This window comes from Gorilla gorilla, chromosome 20 (genome assembly GCF_029281585.2).
Source record: "Gorilla gorilla gorilla isolate KB3781 chromosome 20, NHGRI_mGorGor1-v2.1_pri, whole genome shotgun sequence".
Lineage (NCBI taxonomy): Eukaryota > Metazoa > Chordata > Mammalia > Primates > Hominidae > Gorilla > Gorilla gorilla.
In genome coordinates this window covers 11,115,282-11,132,683 of record NC_073244.2, presented here as the reverse complement: position 1 = coordinate 11,132,683, position 17,402 = coordinate 11,115,282, and the positions used below count along the sequence as shown (strand labels likewise).

The window sequence follows — 17,402 nt, the reverse complement described above, 5'->3', positions numbered from 1 at the left end:
TTAGGGCAGCGCACAGAAAGTGCCATGCCCTTTGCACCCAGGACGCTGGGGCTCCCGCACGGACAGTAGCCCCAAGGGCCCTTCCCGCCGCCGCCGCCGCCGCCACCATCACCACCACCGCAGCCGCCCACGTGTCCCGCGAAGCCCCGCGCCCCACGTGCTCCCGCGGCCCTTTAAACACCCGGGGCCACGTGACCGCGCTGCGCCGTCCCATTGGCCGGGGGGCGTGGCGGCCGCGCGGCTGCGCAGTGACGCGCACGGGCCGGCCCTGCCCCCGACCCGGCGGCGGCGGCGGCGGCGCTGGCGGAAGGGATGACGTCACCGGCTGGGGGGGCGCGCGAGCCGGAGCTAGGGGAGCGCGAGCCGCAGTGAGTGTCCTCGCGCCGCCCGCCCGGCAGCCCGGCCGGCGCGCGCACGCCGCGAGCCGCTGGCGCTCGGGCTCAGCTCGGATCCCATGCAACAGCCAGGATGTGAAGCGGGGCAGAGCCGGGGGAGCCCAGCCCAGCCAGCCTCCAGGTAAAGCCCCCCAAAAAAAAAAAAAAAAAATCATGGATTAGAGGAAAAAAAAATGCAGGCGCTCCAAGGGGGGTCTCGGAGGCAGCCGAGTGGGCAGCGCGCCGGCTTTGTGCCGGGGAAGCCTGCACGGCCATTGTGCTCGGAGGATGCTCGGCTGCAGCCAGTTGCACGCCCAGCCGCTGCGCCCCGGTAGCTGCGCCCGGACAATGCCCCGAGGGACAGGGCCGGGGCCGCGCTGGGGGCGCTCGGCAGGGGGGGCTGGGGGGGCTTCGTCCGCGGCGTGGGAGGGGGCTGGGCTGGAAGCGCCCAGAGCGCGGCATTGGAAGCTGCCCAGCGCCGCCGGCTGCACCACCCCGGGCTGCGGGCGGGGCAGAGGCGCGGAGGGGGACGCGCGTGTGTGCGGAGCCGGTGCCGGCCCCGGCGGCGCCCGGCCCGGGTCCCCGGGCGGGTCCTGGAGGCAGGGGGCGCTGTGCCGGGGGATGGGGGGCGTGCGGGCGCCCCGGAGCGGAGAGGAGCCGGGACGGGTGGCTCCAGGCGGGGTGGCTCCAGGGCTGCTGCGCCCGCCGCCTTCCCTCTCCGGGTCCCCCTCCCCTGGAGACCCCCGAGTCTACGCCGTCTCCCCTGGAACACTCCGGGCCCTGTCGTTGCCTTATGGGAGGTCGCCCCTCCAGCACTCGGGCATTGCCCCACCCTTCTGCGGCCCCGGCGCCCCCTTCCAGCCTCCCCACCCAGGGGCGAGCCTCAGCCCCCAGCCCCAGGGGCTCTGGCAGGCAGACGCGCACGCCCAGCACCCCAGTCTCCCCTCCGCGCTGGGGGCCCCGTGGGGATCCCGAGAGTGGGGAAGCCGCCCCTGGAACCGCCAGCCCCGCCGGTTCCGCACGCCCCGGGAGCCCCCGGGGGCTGCGGGGGGGAGGGGAGGTGACGTCATCCCGGGGGCGGGGCCGTCGGCACCGGGTTAAAGGGGGCGCGGGGCGTGCCCTGAGGGGAGCCCCCCAGGTTAGAGTGCCCGCGCCGTGAGTGCGAGGGTTCGGCCAGGCTGCGGCCAAGTTCACCTCTCTTTATGGGAATCTCTCCTAAAATTAAGATCCTCCCCTTCGGACCTCCCCCTACAAATCCTGGACATTTCCCACCAATTCCCCCCTTCCCAAATTGGGGAACTCCCCTTCGGCCGCTTTCTCTCCAGAATCCTCAAATCAGGGAACCTTTCCCACAAACTGGGAATCTGTTTTTCAACCACACCCCCCGCCCCAAATCTGGGACCTCCTTCTTCGGTTGACCCTTTTTCCCCAGTCTCAAATCGTCTTCTCGTGGGTCCCTAAATATGCAGCTTCCAAGAACGCCCCTTCCTCTGCAACCCTTCCTCAAATCCAGCCACCTCCTGGGACCTCATTCCCCCAAATTAACAAACCTCCCAGAGCCTCATTGGGGGTGCCTTGCCTCCCCCTTCTGGGCTCAGCTGGGATTCCCCTTTCCCCCCCCGTCACAATCTAGGGTCTAGGGGAGCCCCCTTCTGAGCATGGGGTCCTCCTGCCTCTGGCCGAGACCCTAAAACACATCCCGGCAGCCGCGGCTAGTGAAGCGGGTGTCCGAGGTGTCGGAGTCCCGGCTGAGCAGCAGGGATGGTACCTAGAAGCCGGAGGAGGCAGGAAGAGACCCTTAGGGTCCCAAGGACAGGGACCCACACGCTCCGGGCTCCCGTCCGCCACCACCCGGACTTTGGCTGCTGGGATTCTGGCCTTCTCTGGGTGCCCCCCTATCGCTGCTGTCCTTGGGGTGCAGAGGGTGACGGCGCCTCTTTGTCTGGGGCGCCCTTCTTCCCTCTTTCTGCCGCCTTTCGCCCGGGAGAAGGAAGCCATCCCGCGCCTCTGCTCCTGCGATACCAGCGGCAGCTGCTGGAGCGTTTATTAATGGCCTAGGGACTTGGTCGAATCTGTCATTTGCATAAGTCCCCTCCCCCTCCCAGGGTCCCTTCCTTTGTGCCCCCTCCCCCTGCCAATCGCGCCTGCCTTCTGTCCCTCTGCTCTTCTTTCTTTGCCAGCTGATATTTTGGCGGTGGAAGGCAGGCAGCTGGGGCTGGGGGCGGCTGCTTCCCGCCCTCAAATCCCACAGCCCCCCAGCTTGGGCCTGACTGAGTCCCCACCTGGGCATCCCTCCCCTACCCCCCCGCTGCCCTCCACAAAGCCTTCCGTGGGGCATCTCTTTCTGGCTGGCAGGCTGGCGGAGTCTTCATTCTTTACCTCCGGGAAGCAGGGTCCTGCCCTGTTCCCCAGGCCCGGGGGACACCCTCATCATGACGGTGCACTTCTGCATGGGGGCTAGGCCTCCCAGCCCCCTGGGGGCCACCGCCCGCCATACTCCATCATCCTGAGAGTTGTTCTAATTGGGCTCAGGCAAACAAAACGTCGCGGGAGACCCAGGCTGCCTGGTGAGCTCACGCACTTTTCTATTTCTGCCACCCTGGCCGATGACATTGCCCCTAACCCCCCAGGGGGTGACAGAGACTGGTACTGTCAGTGGCCGTCCAGAGATGCCGTCCCAAGAGGCGGTGGACTGGCCCGCTCCCCACTCCCCGCGGGAGATGGGTGACAGGTCATTTTGGTGTGGCCCGGCTGTGGCGCTGGAGGGTGCTACTGGTTGGCAGGTCAGCTCCGGGGACGGTTTCCCCCTCTCCAGGAAACCTTGAGCGCCTCTGAAGTCTGCGTGAGGTGGCGACAGAGAAGGGGACATTCAAACCCCAGGTTCCTGCCTGCTGCCAGCAGAGAAAAAAAAATCACTCCTTATACCCCGGTTGAGCGTTCAGTGCGCCTTTTTTCCCTGCCTCCCAGGGGATTTCAGGCATCGTCCAGTGTCCATGGACCCTGCTTGGACACACAAGTCCATTTTCCCCCAATTTCCACCATGGAACAGGGGGAAGCTTCGTGGACGCCAGGGATTTCGTGGTAGCATCTGGGTGGGGAGACCTGGAGCCATCACTGTGCACCCATTTTTTTCTTCTTTGGGTCGCATAGAGCCTGGAGCTCTGCCTGGGTTTCCCCAGACCTGGTACCAGTCTGGAGGCAAATCTATCTCTGCTCATCAAACGTCTTTCTGGGAGGTGACTTGGTTTCCCCTTCTGCCTTCGGGGTTGGCGTTGAACAGCGGTTCCCAGATGTCTGAGGGCAGCGCACACCTCCACTTGCCAAGATGGGGAGACCTGTGGCTTCGCTGATTATTCCAGCGACTGCATGGCCCCAATACAATAGTTAGTGCGATGGCCGGAGAGGGACGGGCAGGGACGGTGTGACTTGGTGGTGCGACGTGGCATTTCTACCCGAGCGCCCCGTGGCCCCGCGTTCACCTGCTTTCTGTGACGGTGCAGCCGCCGTGTGCGTGGGGGAAGAAGCGGGGCGTGGAGAGAGTTCGGGATGGGGGCGAGCGGGAGGGAAAACCCTAAAAATAAAAAGGGATATTTATAAACCCAGCGGGTTTGGGGGATAATTGACAAAGCTTAATGTTTTTCGGCTGAGAGCAATTCCTTCCCCCTGCTACCCATTAAGCTCCATTTGCAGAGTCGGTCGGAGCCACGGGAAGATCTTGAGATGAGCTTTAGGTTTGGCGGGCGCAGTGCTGACCGCTGTAGCCCCCTTCTGGGAGGGTCTCGTGCTTTCTGGAAGGAGACAGGGGTCCCAGAAAGGGGCACTCCCCAGCTCTCCTCTGCATCCAGGGTAGGCTCCTGGCTCACCTTCCAATGGGTGGGTGTCCTCTTAGAATTTGCAAGGAGGATGAGAACCCTTCTCAGGCAAAGCCTGTGCAGGTTGCCCTTCCTCCGTCCTTCCCTGCGGCAAAAGATGCCCAGGGAGGGGAATTTGAAGAGAGACCCCCCCCTCCCGCCGCCGCCCCACCCTCCAACCGCTCACCAGGCAGAGTGGCTCAGCCTCCGGTGGGGACAGGAGGAGAGGAGATTAAGACATAACTGCTGTTCCTCGCAGGATTCGTGTGGCAAGCTGATACAAAACAAAACAAAAAAACCAAAAATTCACCATGGATTCACGGACAAAGGCACGTATCCGGGGCTTGAAGGCTTCAAGGGCTTTTTAAACTGTGAATTTTGTCATCTTCACACCTTACCTTGCTCTGGAATCGGAAAGCTGCCAGCTTGTGGCTTGCGGGGCAGAGGAGAAGGGGATGTTGGAAGGGGGTTCAGGCTCAAATGCATGTCATCTTATCACCAGGTGACATTCTGAATTGAGGAAGGGGGACTCGGAGAGAGGAAGTGAAGTGTAGGGGATGTGATCGAGGGAAAGGGTGGCTGTTGTCTCACGCAGAGAGTGGCAACCCCAAAATGTCTAGGAAACAGGTGACACCTGGGTCTCTCTAACCCTGAGGTTCAAGAGTGTGGAGTGTGTGGTTTCCCCCCGCCCCCCCTTTTCCTTTAAGGAAAGAAAAGACTCTCAACCAAAAAGGGAAGAAAAAAAAAAAACCCGACGTACCATTTCTGTCTTGTCTCTGGCTGATATTTGAGAAGCGCTGAGGAGGGGGTTGTGTGTGGGGAATTTGAAAAATCAATTGGCTTACACTTCTCCAAAGGCGAAAATTAACGGGTAGGAGTGATTCACGGACAGGCCCTCCACTTTCACATCGCTTTATTTTTGTCTCTCTCTTTTTTTTTTTCCTCCTACTCCTCCTCCATGGAGCTGCCGGTCCCCCAACATCGTGGCCTGGCCAGACTGGACCTGGGGGCTGGTGCTATTCTGGGCTAGCCGTGGAATCCCCTCTTCTGTTCCCCGGAATCAAGGCACCCTCTGCGCCCCGCGGAGGCCAAGGGGATATTCCACATCTGAAAATAAACCCAGGTTTCTGTGCGGCTTCCTGTTTCCTTCTGATTCCCGCGGATCCCACCCTGGTTGGGGGTGAGAGCTTGGATTTTTGGATCATGGGGACTCCCTCCTCCCGTCCCCATCGCCGTAACTGGGGCTGGATCACAAATGTCCCGTTTCATGGGGACAGATTTCATCTCGTACTCTTTATGTTATCTGGGTGGCCTTGCTCCTTTTAAGTTGTTTTTGATATTTGCCATAAGCCCCTTGTAGGAAGGGCCAGGTGTCTCCTGTTCCCCCTACCTGGAGAACTGAAAATTCCCCTTTTTCTCCCAGATCTCACCTGCCTGCCTGCCTTCCTTCCTTCCTGGATGACTTCCCCTCTTTCCTTTCAGTTCTCCGTGCAGGAGCTTCCTCACTTACAGAATGAGGTTACCCCTCTGGGTTCCAGGTCAGAGCCCTGACTTGAGCCACCCTCCTCACTTGAGCTGTGCAAACTAGGGCGGGTTGCCTGACCTCTCTGTGTTCTCTCATCTCTAAGATCAGTACAGTCGCAGTCTGTGTCGCGGCGAGCCTTGATATGAGATGCTGTGGGTAACACGCCTCCCCTGGCTCTCAACGCGTCTGCAGTCAGTCGCATGCATCCTTCCTTCCGCTCCTGGACACCCAGACGGGTATCCGGCGGGCGGAGAAGCCACAGCTCTGGAAGCCTGGGACCCTCGGATGAGGCAGGCTGTGGGGAGAGAGGCTGGGAGGATGGCCCATCATCGCACTGTCACGTGGGTAATTGAGAGCGGAAATTCAGGGGTTCTGGGGAAGCGAGGTTGGCGCGCCTTGTGTGTGTATAATTTAATGCCGCTTATAATTAACCCCCGTGATCAGCAAATGAGGGGATGTCGGGGGGATAATAACAGCTGCTCCGACTATTTAGAGTTGGCGCCCCGTGCCAGGCCCTCTGCTAAGTAAGCAAGTCAGTAGCATCCTCGTTTCCTCCAACCTGCCGTCCCCTGTCAGCGGAGTTGCTGTGATCTGAGCCCTATTTTGCAGAGAGGGAAACTGAGGCACAGGGAGGGGCCTTCACTGGCCTGAGGTCACTTCACACAGCCCACAAGCTGTTAGCTGCCACAACCTGGATTCCTAACGCCTGGAAGGAGCTCTGCCCGACTGTCAGGGATGTTTGTTTGGACAGCAGTCCATCTGCTGGGGGGGCCACCTGAATCGCTACAGAGACACCCCCCGCACACACACACCCCAGGGCTCTTGACTGCCTTTTCTCAGAGGTTAAGAGCAAGGATGCTGGACTGAGGCTGCACGGGGTTCAAATCCCAGCTCTGCCGACTTGTTGGCTGTGTGACCTGGGGCAAGTTGCTCAACCTCTCTGTGCTTCCGTCTTCCTCATCTGTCTATGGAGAAGAGTAACAGTGCCCACCTTGAGGGATTGTTAGGAGGAAGAAATGAGTTAATGTGTGTAAGCACAGATTCAGAACGGCACCTAGAATGTAGCTGCCACCTCTATTCTGTTTTTGTTATTATTTTTGACAACATGGGAGCTACACTGATATGTTGAAGGACCTGCCCAAGAGGGGCTCTCCAGTGTCCACCCCCGCCCCGCTACCCCGCCCTCAGCCCCCCGATGGGGTCCAGCACCAGGGAGATGTCAGGATGACTCAGCCACTGCAAACTGGGGCGTTCCCCTTCACTGGCTGCTTTATCAAGGCCGCCCCACTTCTGCGGCAGGACTGGGCGACTGGCGGGAGCTGAACCATAGGGGGCCCGGATGGTGGACAGGGAGGACACGTGGCTGCCTTGGGAGCTCCGGGCACTCCAGAGACTCCACATGTGGCTCCCAACTTCCAGAGCCCCTGGTGGGCCCGAGTGATCACCAAAGGGGGGCGTTTGGGGGGGATTTGGGGCTTTGACAGCAGTCATTTGATGGGCACTCAGGAAAGTGATCGGTTGACAAGCATGGTGTGCGAGCGAGCATGCATGCATTCATTCGAATATTCACCAGTTCATTCATTAATTCATTCATTCCATCAGGATTGTTGGAAACCTGCTGCTAAGGAACTTGGAAGCCAGAATCTAAGCAGCTGTGGGGCTTGGGCTAGTAATAAAGCTGTCCTGTGACTCAGTTTCCTGATCTGTAAAATGGGTGCTTTGACATTGCCTCTATCATGAGTGGAGACAGATGAACAGGTGTGGGGGTCGCCAAGGACAGAGACTGAGAGTGGCACCTACTGCTTTGTGGCTGGAGGTGAGGGGGGCGGAAACAAGAAGAGAAGAGTTGACTTTAGCTGGGGAAGACCACACAGGACCCCCCACCCCAAGGAGTTCGAATCGCATTGTGTGCGTGTGTGTGTGTGTGTGAGTGACAGGACTCACACTGTTGCTCAGGCTGGAGTGCAGTGATGCCATAATGGCTCACTGCAGTGTCTTAACTCCTGGGCTCAAGCAATCCTCCCACCTCAGCCTCCCAAGTAGCTGGGGACTATAGGCATCCACCAGCACGCCCAGCTGACTTTTGTATTATTATTATTATTATTATTATTATTATTATTTTTTTGTAGAGATGGGTTTCACCATATTGCTCAGGCTGGTCTCGAACTCCTGGGTTCAAGCTATCTGCCTGCTTTGGCCTCGGAAAATGCTGGGATTCCAGGTGTGAGCCACCACACCTGGCGAATTGGCATTTTTAATTTATTTTTTATTTTATTTTATTTATTTGAGACAGTCTTGCTCTGTCGCCAGGCTGGAGTGCAACGGCGTGATCTCAGCTCACTGCAATCTCCGCCTCCCAGGTTCAAGTGGTTCTCCTCCCTCAGCCTCCCGAGTAGCTGGGATTACAGGCACCCACCACCACATCTGGCTAATTTCTGTATTTTTGGTAGAGATGGGGTTTTACCCCGTTGGCCAGGCTGGTCTCAAACTCCTGACCTCAAGTGATCTGCCTGCCTTGGCCTCCCAAAGTGCCGGGATTACAGGCGTGAGCCACCGCGTCTAACAAATTGCATTTTTTAGATGTGCGGTCAGAGTTCTCTGAAAGCCCCCAGAGCTGGGCTGCCAACATCAGGATCAACAGAAAACCTGGAACGTTGGAAATGCTTCTTGGAACATCTGTCAGGCCAAGGCCCAGAGAGGGAGAGCAACTTGCCCAAGACCACACAGCCATGCCTGCCTGCCTGCCTGCTGCTGGGCCTTGCACAGGAGGATGGACAGGGACCCCTCTTACCAGTCCAAAGGGAGAAACCGAGGCAGGAAGCCATGGCGGGTGTGTGATTCTCAAACCATAACGCCTGTCAGGGCTGGAGTCTCCACTCCAGTGGGTCATATGGGCCAAAAAATCTCCTTCAACCTCCAAGGAAACCCTGAATGGCTCCAGGGCCAGATCTGTTGGTTTTTCCAAGGAAAAGCAGAAATCTAGATTTTAAGTAAAATTGCCCAATTTTGGCTGGGCATGATGGCTCATGCCTGTAATCCCAGCACTTTGGGAGACCAAGGCGGGCAGATCACCTAAGGTCAGAAGTTTGAGACCAGCCTGGCCAACATGGTGAAACCCCACCTCTACTAAAAATACAAAAATAATCTGGGCATGGTGGTGCATACCTGTAATCGCAGCTACTTGGGAGGCCGAGACAGGAGAATTGCTTGAACCTGGGAGGCGGAGGTTGCAGTGAGCTGAGATCATGCCACTTGTGCTCCAGCCTGGGCGATAGAGTGAGACTCTGTCTAAAAAAAAAAAAAAAAAAAAAAAAAAAAAAATTGCCCTATTTTAACATCCTTGGGTTGAAACAACATCTTGACATGGCACAGTACACAAATCCAGGGCCACCGTGGACTTTGACCTTTTCCCCAACAATTAAAAGTTGCGTGACTTCTGACACTCCATTGCCGTCCGCGGGCCTTAGTTTCCAGGCCTGTGAAATGGGTTTAAGACTCCCAGCCACCTCTGCAGTTCTTTAGAGCCACCAGCGTGATAGCTTACAGAGAGTGCTGAGAACAGGGCCTGGGCCAGCGTCCGCGCTCGATAAACGTTGGCTCTGATTATATTAATATTGGTCATAATGATAAACTTGACTTAAATTAAATGCTGCGTAGAAGGAAGCCGGCTGTCCCGCGGGGCAGGGCTGTGAATTATCTACTGGCGGCAGGACCTGCTTCTCCATCCCTCGTTCTTTCTGTAGTGCACTCGTTTGCTCTTGGGGCTGGAGCACCCGGGTTACCAGTATTACTCGTTGAGTGTACTGCTGTGGTTCTCAACCGGGGTCACTTTTGCTCCCCTGGGCACACTTGGCAACGTCTGGGGACATTTTTGGGTGTCATGTCCAGGGGGGTGCTGCTGGTATGGAGTAGGTGGAAGCCAGAGATGCTGCTCAACTCCGTGTAATGGCCAGGATGACCCCATCCCAGATAATGACCCCACCCTCATGTCCACTGTGCTGAGGTTTAGAAACCCTGATTTTGCCAGGCATGGTGGCTCACGTCTGTAATCCCAACATTTTGGGAGGTTAAAGCGGGAGGATTGCTTGAGCCTAGGAGTTCAAGATCAGACTGGGCAACACAGTGAGACCTCATCTCTACAAAAAACTAAAAAAAAAACCAGCCGAGGGTTGGGGTGCGCACGTATGGTCCCAGCTACTGGGGAGGCTGAGGTGGGAGGATTGCTTGAGCCTAAGAGTTTGAGGCTGCAGTGAGCTATGATTGCATCACTCCACTCCAGCCTGGGCAACAGAGCAAGGCCTTCTCTTTTTTTTTTTTTTAAAAAAGAAGCCCTGACTTATGCTCAAGACCCAAGACAGTGAGAGAAATCAGGCAGATGGTGCCTTTGTCCCTGAGCGTCCACCCCACACGCTCCCTGACGTCTCGCGGGGCCAGAACACTTAGATTGCTAATGGGTTCCCTCTGCACATCTGTCCTGGTTCCACCGCCCCATTGATTATTGGAAGTGGGTAATTGCCCCTGTTGGATGAATTCTAGAGAGAGTGAACTGCCGGGGTTTCCAGCAACAGTGCTGGCTTCACCTTCCAGATATCAGCAGGGTGCAGAGAGGCTGCCAGGTCCCAGGACTTTTTCTCTTGGCCCCACCTGGCCCTGGGAGCCCAGACTCTGGCCCTGCTGGGGAAGGGCATTGGGGGTCTGAACGCCTCAGGTTCGGATCCTGACAAAGACCCTCCCTGGCTGTGTGAGATGACCTCATTATTTCCTTCCCCTGAGCCTCAGTTTTCTCATCTGTGAAATGGGGACGAGTCTTGCCTGCTGCATCACTGGGAATTCAGTGGTGTCACATTGATAACGGGGCCAGGAGCCCAAGGTGCACAGGAGGAGCTGGATGAGTCTCCCCTCTCTCCCCCCAGCTTTGTGAACCGTTAGGGGTGATGAGATTAGAACCTCAAACCCACATTCTCCAAACAGCTGCAACAGAGGAGAACTAACCCAAGCGGGCGGAAAGTTCCCCGTGGTGGGGGCCGCTAATGCTCTGCCGCCAGTACCAGTGTGCCTGGCCCTGTGTTTTCTCATTTCCTCCTCAGAACTGCCCTGAGAGGTGGCAGGTGTCCCCTTGTCTTGCAGATGGGGAAACTGAGGCACAAAGGAGGGGTGAGAACTGGGAATGACAAGCCCTTTCTCAGGTTTACAGAGGTGTTGTTTCCGGACAGAATGTCGTTTCTACACTCCTAGAGGCTGCACCCAGGCCCAGCTTCACGGGGGCCCTGCAGTCACTCGGGGGCCCACGATCACAAGGGGCTGCATTTAGATGAATGCTCTGTTGATGCCGTCTGGAAATTCTTAATAATCTTTTTTTTTTTTTTTTTTTTTGAGACGGAGTCTTGCTCTGTCACCCAGGCTGGAGTGCAATGGCGCTATCTCGGCTCATGGCAACCTCCACCTCCTGGGGTCAAGAGATTCTGCCTCAGCCTTCCAAATAGCTGGGATTACAGGCGTGTGCCACCATGCTCGGCGGCTACTTTTTGTATTTTTGGTAGAGACAGAGTTTCAGCATGTTGGCCAGACTGGTGTTGAACTCCTGAGATCAGGTGATCCACACACCTCGGCCTCTCAAAGTGCTGGGATCCCAGGCGTGAGCCACCATGCCCGACCTGGAAATTCTTAATAATTTTTTTTTTTTTTTTAAGAGATGGAGTCTCGCTCTGTTGCCCAGGCTGGAGTGCAGTGGCGTGATCTCACCTCACTGCCAGCTCCACCTCCCGGGTTCACGCCATTCTCCTGCCTCAGCCTCCCCAATAGCTGGGACTACAGGCGCCCACCACTACACCCGGCTAATTTTTTATATTTTTAGTAGAGACAGAGTTTCACTGTGTTAGCCAGGATGGTCTCGATCTCCTGACCTCGTGATCTGCCCGCCTCAGCCTCCCAAAGTGCTAGGATTCCAGGCGTGAGCCACTGCGCCCGGCCTTAATAATTTTTAAACAAGGAAAACCCCACGGTTTCATTTTGCACTGGGGGCTGCAATTCTGTAGCTGGATTATTAGCTACGATGTAGCCAGAGGCCACTTCCCACAGTGGTTGGGAGCAAAGATGTTATCGGCCAGGATGTGTTTTTGCCCCTTACGAGCTGTGTGACTTTGGGGAAGTCACTTTCCCTCTCTGGATGGCACCCTCAGACTCCTCTCTGTGGGCCGCTGGCCTCATCTCTCCTCCTCTTCCCCTCCCCTTTGTCCGTTCCACTCCATGTAGACCTATCCTTCTCCTTTTCCCACCTCCAGGCCTTTGTTCTTGCTCTGCCGGGAGCTCTGTTTCTGGCCAGGCCACCCCTACCCCGCCATTGCCTCCCGCACCCCGTTTTGTTTTCCCTCACGATATCGCTCTGTCTGCAACCCCTTTAGGACCTAAGCTCTGCCACACCTCACCCGCCCCTCCAGATCAGCCCATCTGGCTCTTGGGAGCTGCCGCCTGGCCTGCGTGTACCAGCATTGCCAAATCTAATGACCTCGATCAGGCAGGTAATGATGGGGAAAGCCCCGCCTCGGCAGCTCACAGCAAGAGCCCCCTGGTCCTGCTCTGAGAATACTCGGAGTGGGTGATGTTGCAGGGAGAGGCAGCCACAGTGACCTCAACCTCCTGAGTAGCTGGGATTACAGGCACGCACCACCACGGCTGGCTGTATTTTTAGTAGAGACTGGGTTTCACCATGTTGGCCAGGCTGGTCTCGAACTCCTGTCCTCAGGTGATCCACCTGTCTCAGCCTCCCAAAGTGCTGGGATTATAGCTCAGCTCACTCTGCCCTTGGGCAGGGAGGCCAGGAGACTGGGTTCCCAGCGGAAATGCTGTGTGCTCTCAGCTACTTGCTCACCCTCTCTGAGCTGATGAATATCCATAGTGTCTGGCAAGAAGTGGTAAGGGCCGGGCGTGGTGGTTCATGCCTATAATCCCAACACTTTGGGAGGCTGAGGCAGGCGGATCACCTGAGGTCAGGAGTTCGAGACCAGCCTGAGCAACATGGTGAAACCCCTTTTCTACTAAAAATACAGCCAGCTGTGGTGGTGCACGCCTGTAATCCCAGCGCTTTGGGAGGCCGAGACTGGTGGATCACCTGAGGTCAGGAGTTTGAGACCAGCCTGGCCAACATGGTGAAACCCAGTCTCTACTAAAAATACAGCTGGCCATGGTGGTGTGTGCCAGTAATCCCACCTACTCAGGAGGTTAAGTCAGGAGAATCGCTTGAACCCAGGAGGCAGAGGTTGCAGTGAGCCAAGATTGTGCCATTGCACTCTAACCTGGGCAATAGAGTGAGACTCTGTCTCAAAACAAAAACAAAAAAAAAAACAAAAGAAGTGGTAAGGAATGGCTTTGAGGGTGATGTCTCTGAGTAATTGGCTTCAAGCCAGGGGTCTGAGGACCAGTGTCAGGAGGTCAGGGAACTCTAAAACAGTCTGTGAGATTTCTTGTCTCCTGGGGAGAAGGTGAGAGGCCCAGAGGGTCTGGGGACCCCCAGAAAGTGTGCAGTGGTTGGGCCAGATGATTTCAAGAGTCAACCAGTATCCGGGCATGGTGACTCATGGCTGTAATCCCTATACTTTGGGAGGCTGAGATGGGAGGATTGCTTGAGGCTAGGAGATCGAGTCCAACCTGGGCAACATAGGAAGACCCCATCTCTATAAAAAGTAAAAAAATTAGCCGGGTGTGGTGGTGTGCACCTGTAATCCCAGCTACTCAGGAGGCTGAGGTGGGAGGATTGCTTGAGCCCAGGAGTTTGAGGCTGCAGTGAGCTATGATCATGCCCCATTGCACTCTGGGTAACAGAGCGAGACCCTGTCTCTAAAAACAAAAAGAACTGAGCCAGGCCTGATGGATGTTGGGCACCGTGTGTGTCTGGCCAGACAGGTGGAGAAGTTACTGAGGAGCTCACCAGGAATGGGCCAGGGGATCTTTGGGGGATCGGGTTTAGCATTTGAACGGTGCAAGTTTGAATCATGTCTGAGCTGCTTGTTCAGTGTGACCCTGGGGCAGTGGTTTCACCCTCCAGGGCCTCAGTTTTCTCATCTGCAAAATGGGGGTGAGGCTGTCTCTTGGGTAGAAGGGTCTTGGTATTGGAAGGATCTATGCTAAACACGCTTGGAGTAAGCCCCAAACTGGCTAAGATATCATAAAATACAGCTTGATGATCAGTGCCCTCTGGAAGCAAGGTCGCAGGACCTGCATATGGGGCTTGGGGGCGCTGGGGAGTCGCTGTGTCCGGGGTATTGAGTTGCGCTTGGAGTGTGCCCACTACAGTGCGGAGAGCAGATTGGCGGGCACCTACGGCAAGCCTTGGGCAGACCGAGTCGCAGGGCAGGCTGCCATGCTGGCAGGAGCTGGGCTGGGAGTGCGAGCAGGGCTACCCTTGGACCACCTCAGCCTCAGTGGGGAAACTGAGTCACGTCAATGTGGACAGAACCTTCCGCAGGTGTGGAGGGTCAGTTCTGACTCTCTAGGTCTGTGCCGAGGTCACTCTGCAGGGTCTTTGGACTCTATATCTGGTGTTTTGCCGCCCCATCGCCTAAGGACTAGCTAGCTTGCTTGCTTGCTTGCTTCATTCCTTCTTTCCTTCCTTCCTTCCTTTTTCTTTTTTTCTTTCTCTCTCGTTCTTTCTTTCCTTCTTTTCTCCCTCCCTCCCTCCCTTTTCTTTCTCTCTCGTTCTTTCTTCTATCCCCCCTCCCTCCGTCCTTCCTTCTCTTCCCTTCTTTCTCCTTCCTTCTTCCTCATTTTCTCTTTCTCTTCTCTTCCTTTCTTTTCTTCGTTTCGTTTCTTTTTTTTTTCTTTCTTTTTCTTTTGACAGCATCTCACTCTGTCACCCAGGCTGGAGTGCAGTGGCACGATCATAGCTCACTGCAGCCCCAAGCTCCTGGGCTCAGGCGATCCTCCCGCCTCAGCCTCGCAAAGCGCTGGGATTACAGGCACGAGCCACCGTGCCCAGCCAGTACTTGACACGTTTTGTTTAAACCCATTCTCTTTTAAAACGTAAAAGAGAAAACTTTGTCTTGCTCTTGTGAACGGAAACCTGGTATGTCCTTGAAGGTACAACCTTAAAAATAAATGTGGTGAGAGCAAAACAAAGGCATTAAATTCTTGCTGCTTTTGCCTCTGTCTGTTCCAGGCTGAAAGCTGAAGCCTGAGCACCCCTGAGGTGTTTAAGACATCCTAGCACCCACCTGAGGCTTTTAGCCTTAAGCCCAGCACAGAATGACCCCCTTGCTGGTTGAGTCAGTATTTTGTTTTGTTTTCTTGAGATGCAGTCTCGCTCTGTCGCCCAGGCTGGAGTGCAATGGCCCGATCTCGGCTCACTGCAACCCCCACCTCCCGGGTTCAAGCGATTCTCCTGCCTCAGCCTCCCAAGATGATGGGATTACAGTCGTGCGTCACCACATACAGCTAATTTTTGTATTTTTGGTAGTGACAGGGTTTCACCATGTTGGCCAGGCTGGTTTCGAACTCCTGACCTCAAGTGATCTGCCTGCCCCAGCCTCCCCAGGTGCTGGGATTACAGGTATGAGCCACCATGCCTGTCCCAGTGTTATTGAATGTGACTAGAACTGTTTGGGGCATCTCCTGGACTTTCTGGGAGGCTGAGCCCCTTCTGCCTTCGGCCTGAATTTCTTGAACTGAGCGTTGCTTCCCCGTGGCCTGGGGAGAAGGTGATTTCTCCCTGAATTCAATTAATGAGCCTATTAAAAACTATTTATTTTCCCTGACAGTTGTTTACTGAGGAGAAGGAGATGAATTGGCCGGTGTCCTCGGCAGGCAGGAAGGAGGCTGAATGGGGGTGCCTGGTGGCTCAGCCCCAGTGCTTGGGGAGCACAGATTGCCGGTGGGGGCCTGTCCTTGGGGACGCCTTGGGCAGAGCCTGTGCTTGGGTCGTGGCCACTGCTTCTGACCTTGGAGTCTTTTGGGAGGTGGATGTTGGGATGAGTGAAACCGTCGTGGTGTGGAGGCAGGGGGCCAGCCCCGATGACGTCTCTCTTCTCTTTCCAGGTTAAAATGTCTCAGATGCACTGGTTTGAGACCCAAGACCTGGCCCCATGGCCCACATGGGATATTGTGGCAGGATCTCCCAATATCCCATCATATCCCCCCACTCCGTAGCAGTTGAACTTTACAATTTTTATCTGGGCACATGGCCACCTGGGGGAAAGAAAACATTTCTCAGTGCACCTTGCAGCTGTCTGTGCCATATGATTCAATGCTGACCCATGGCGTAAATAAGCAGGATTTTCTGGAAATGCCTTTCAAGAGAAGTGGCACATGCTCCTCTCTACCTGTCAGCTGGAATATGGAGATGATGGCAGGTGCTCAGGCAGCCATTTTGGACCATGAGGCAGGTGTCATAGATAAGAATGGGGGATCAAAGAGATGGAAGGGGCCTGGGCCCCAGTGATTGTTGGGGAGGGCAAAATAACCCTGAATGGCCAACCTGGCAGCTTCTGTTAGGTGAAAAGAGAAATCATTCCTTGTTTGTGCTTTTTCTGGCATTTGCAATTCAACTGGATCCAAATGGTGGCAGGACATGAACCTTGGGACACCTTCTGGGGATGTGGCTCTCCTGGGGATGTGGCTCTTCTTGCCCCTGTGCTCCAGAGACCCCAGACTCGAAGTTTTCCAAACAGTGTGACGATGGGGATGATGGTGAATGACCAAGTGTGATGGTTGCTGACACGGATCCCAACTCTAGCTGAGTGCCTCGTGGTCCTGTTGAATCTGCACAGCCCTGTGAGAAGCCTGCAACCACTGCCCCACTTTCGCAGATAAGGAAACCGAGGCTCAGAGAGGGGATGTGACTTGTGCAGTGTCACACAGCAAGTAGGGTTGAGTTAGGATTGGGCTGACCCCACGCTTTGTGGCAGGGCTGCATCCTGACACACCTGGGGGCCTCCCCCCTTTAACCCGTGGGTCACTACCTCCTTCTCCTCTCCTCCTCCATTGCAACCATCAGATCTGGCCCTGGTCTGATCAGCTGCCTCCAGCCTGGGACAGGCCAATAGGGACATGAGAGTGAAAACTGTGTCCCCTTCCATACAGAAAACGCTCCCAGGCACAGGGGTCACTGTCTTCTCCTGGGTCTCCCCAGATTCCTGCCAGGGGAAGCGGGTTTCAGGTTCAGAGTACAGAGCCTAAGACCCTAAAAATAATACAAGCCAATGTATGCTGAGCACTTGCTGTGTGCCGGACCGTGCGCTGAGTACTGTACACAGGCCAGCTTGCTTTCCCTTTTTTTTTCTTTCTTTCTTTCTTTCTTTTTTTTTTTTTTTTTTGAGGCAGGGTTTCGCTCTGTCTCCCAGGCTGGAGTGCAGTGGCATAATCTTGGCTCACCACAGCCTCTGTCTCTCGGGTTCAAGCGATTCTCCTGCCTCAGCCTCCCTAGTAGCTGGAATGACAGGCGCATGCCACCATGCTGGCTGATTTTTGTATTTTTTGTAGAGATGGGGTTTCACCATGTTGGCCAGGCTGGTCTTGAACTTCTGAGCTTAAGCAATCCACCCACCTTGGCCTCCCAAAGTGCTGGGATTACAGGCATGAGCCACTGCACGTAGCCTTCATTTTTTCATTTTTGTTCTATCCTCTGCCTCCACCTGGTCCAGCTCCCATCATCACCTGGACCAA

At 55.9% G+C, this 17,402-nt stretch overlaps 1 protein-coding gene across 8 annotated transcripts in view; it reads left to right on the top strand.

Annotated features, from left to right (window-relative positions):
- The first annotated feature begins 322 nt into the window (after positions 1 to 322).
- Positions 323 to 17,402, top strand: part of PTPRS (protein tyrosine phosphatase receptor type S) — a 135,815-nt gene continuing 118,735 nt past the window's right edge. For 5 of the 8 annotated variants that reach the window (XM_055371358.2, XM_055371357.2, XM_055371352.2 and 2 more), the window contains exon 1: positions 328 to 516. The gene's annotated coding sequence lies outside the window, so the exon portion shown is untranslated. Of the gene's footprint in view, positions 517 to 17,402 lie in introns of all 8 variants that reach the window. The other 3 variants (XM_055371361.2, XM_055371360.2, XM_055371359.2) reach the window with 2 other exon arrangements.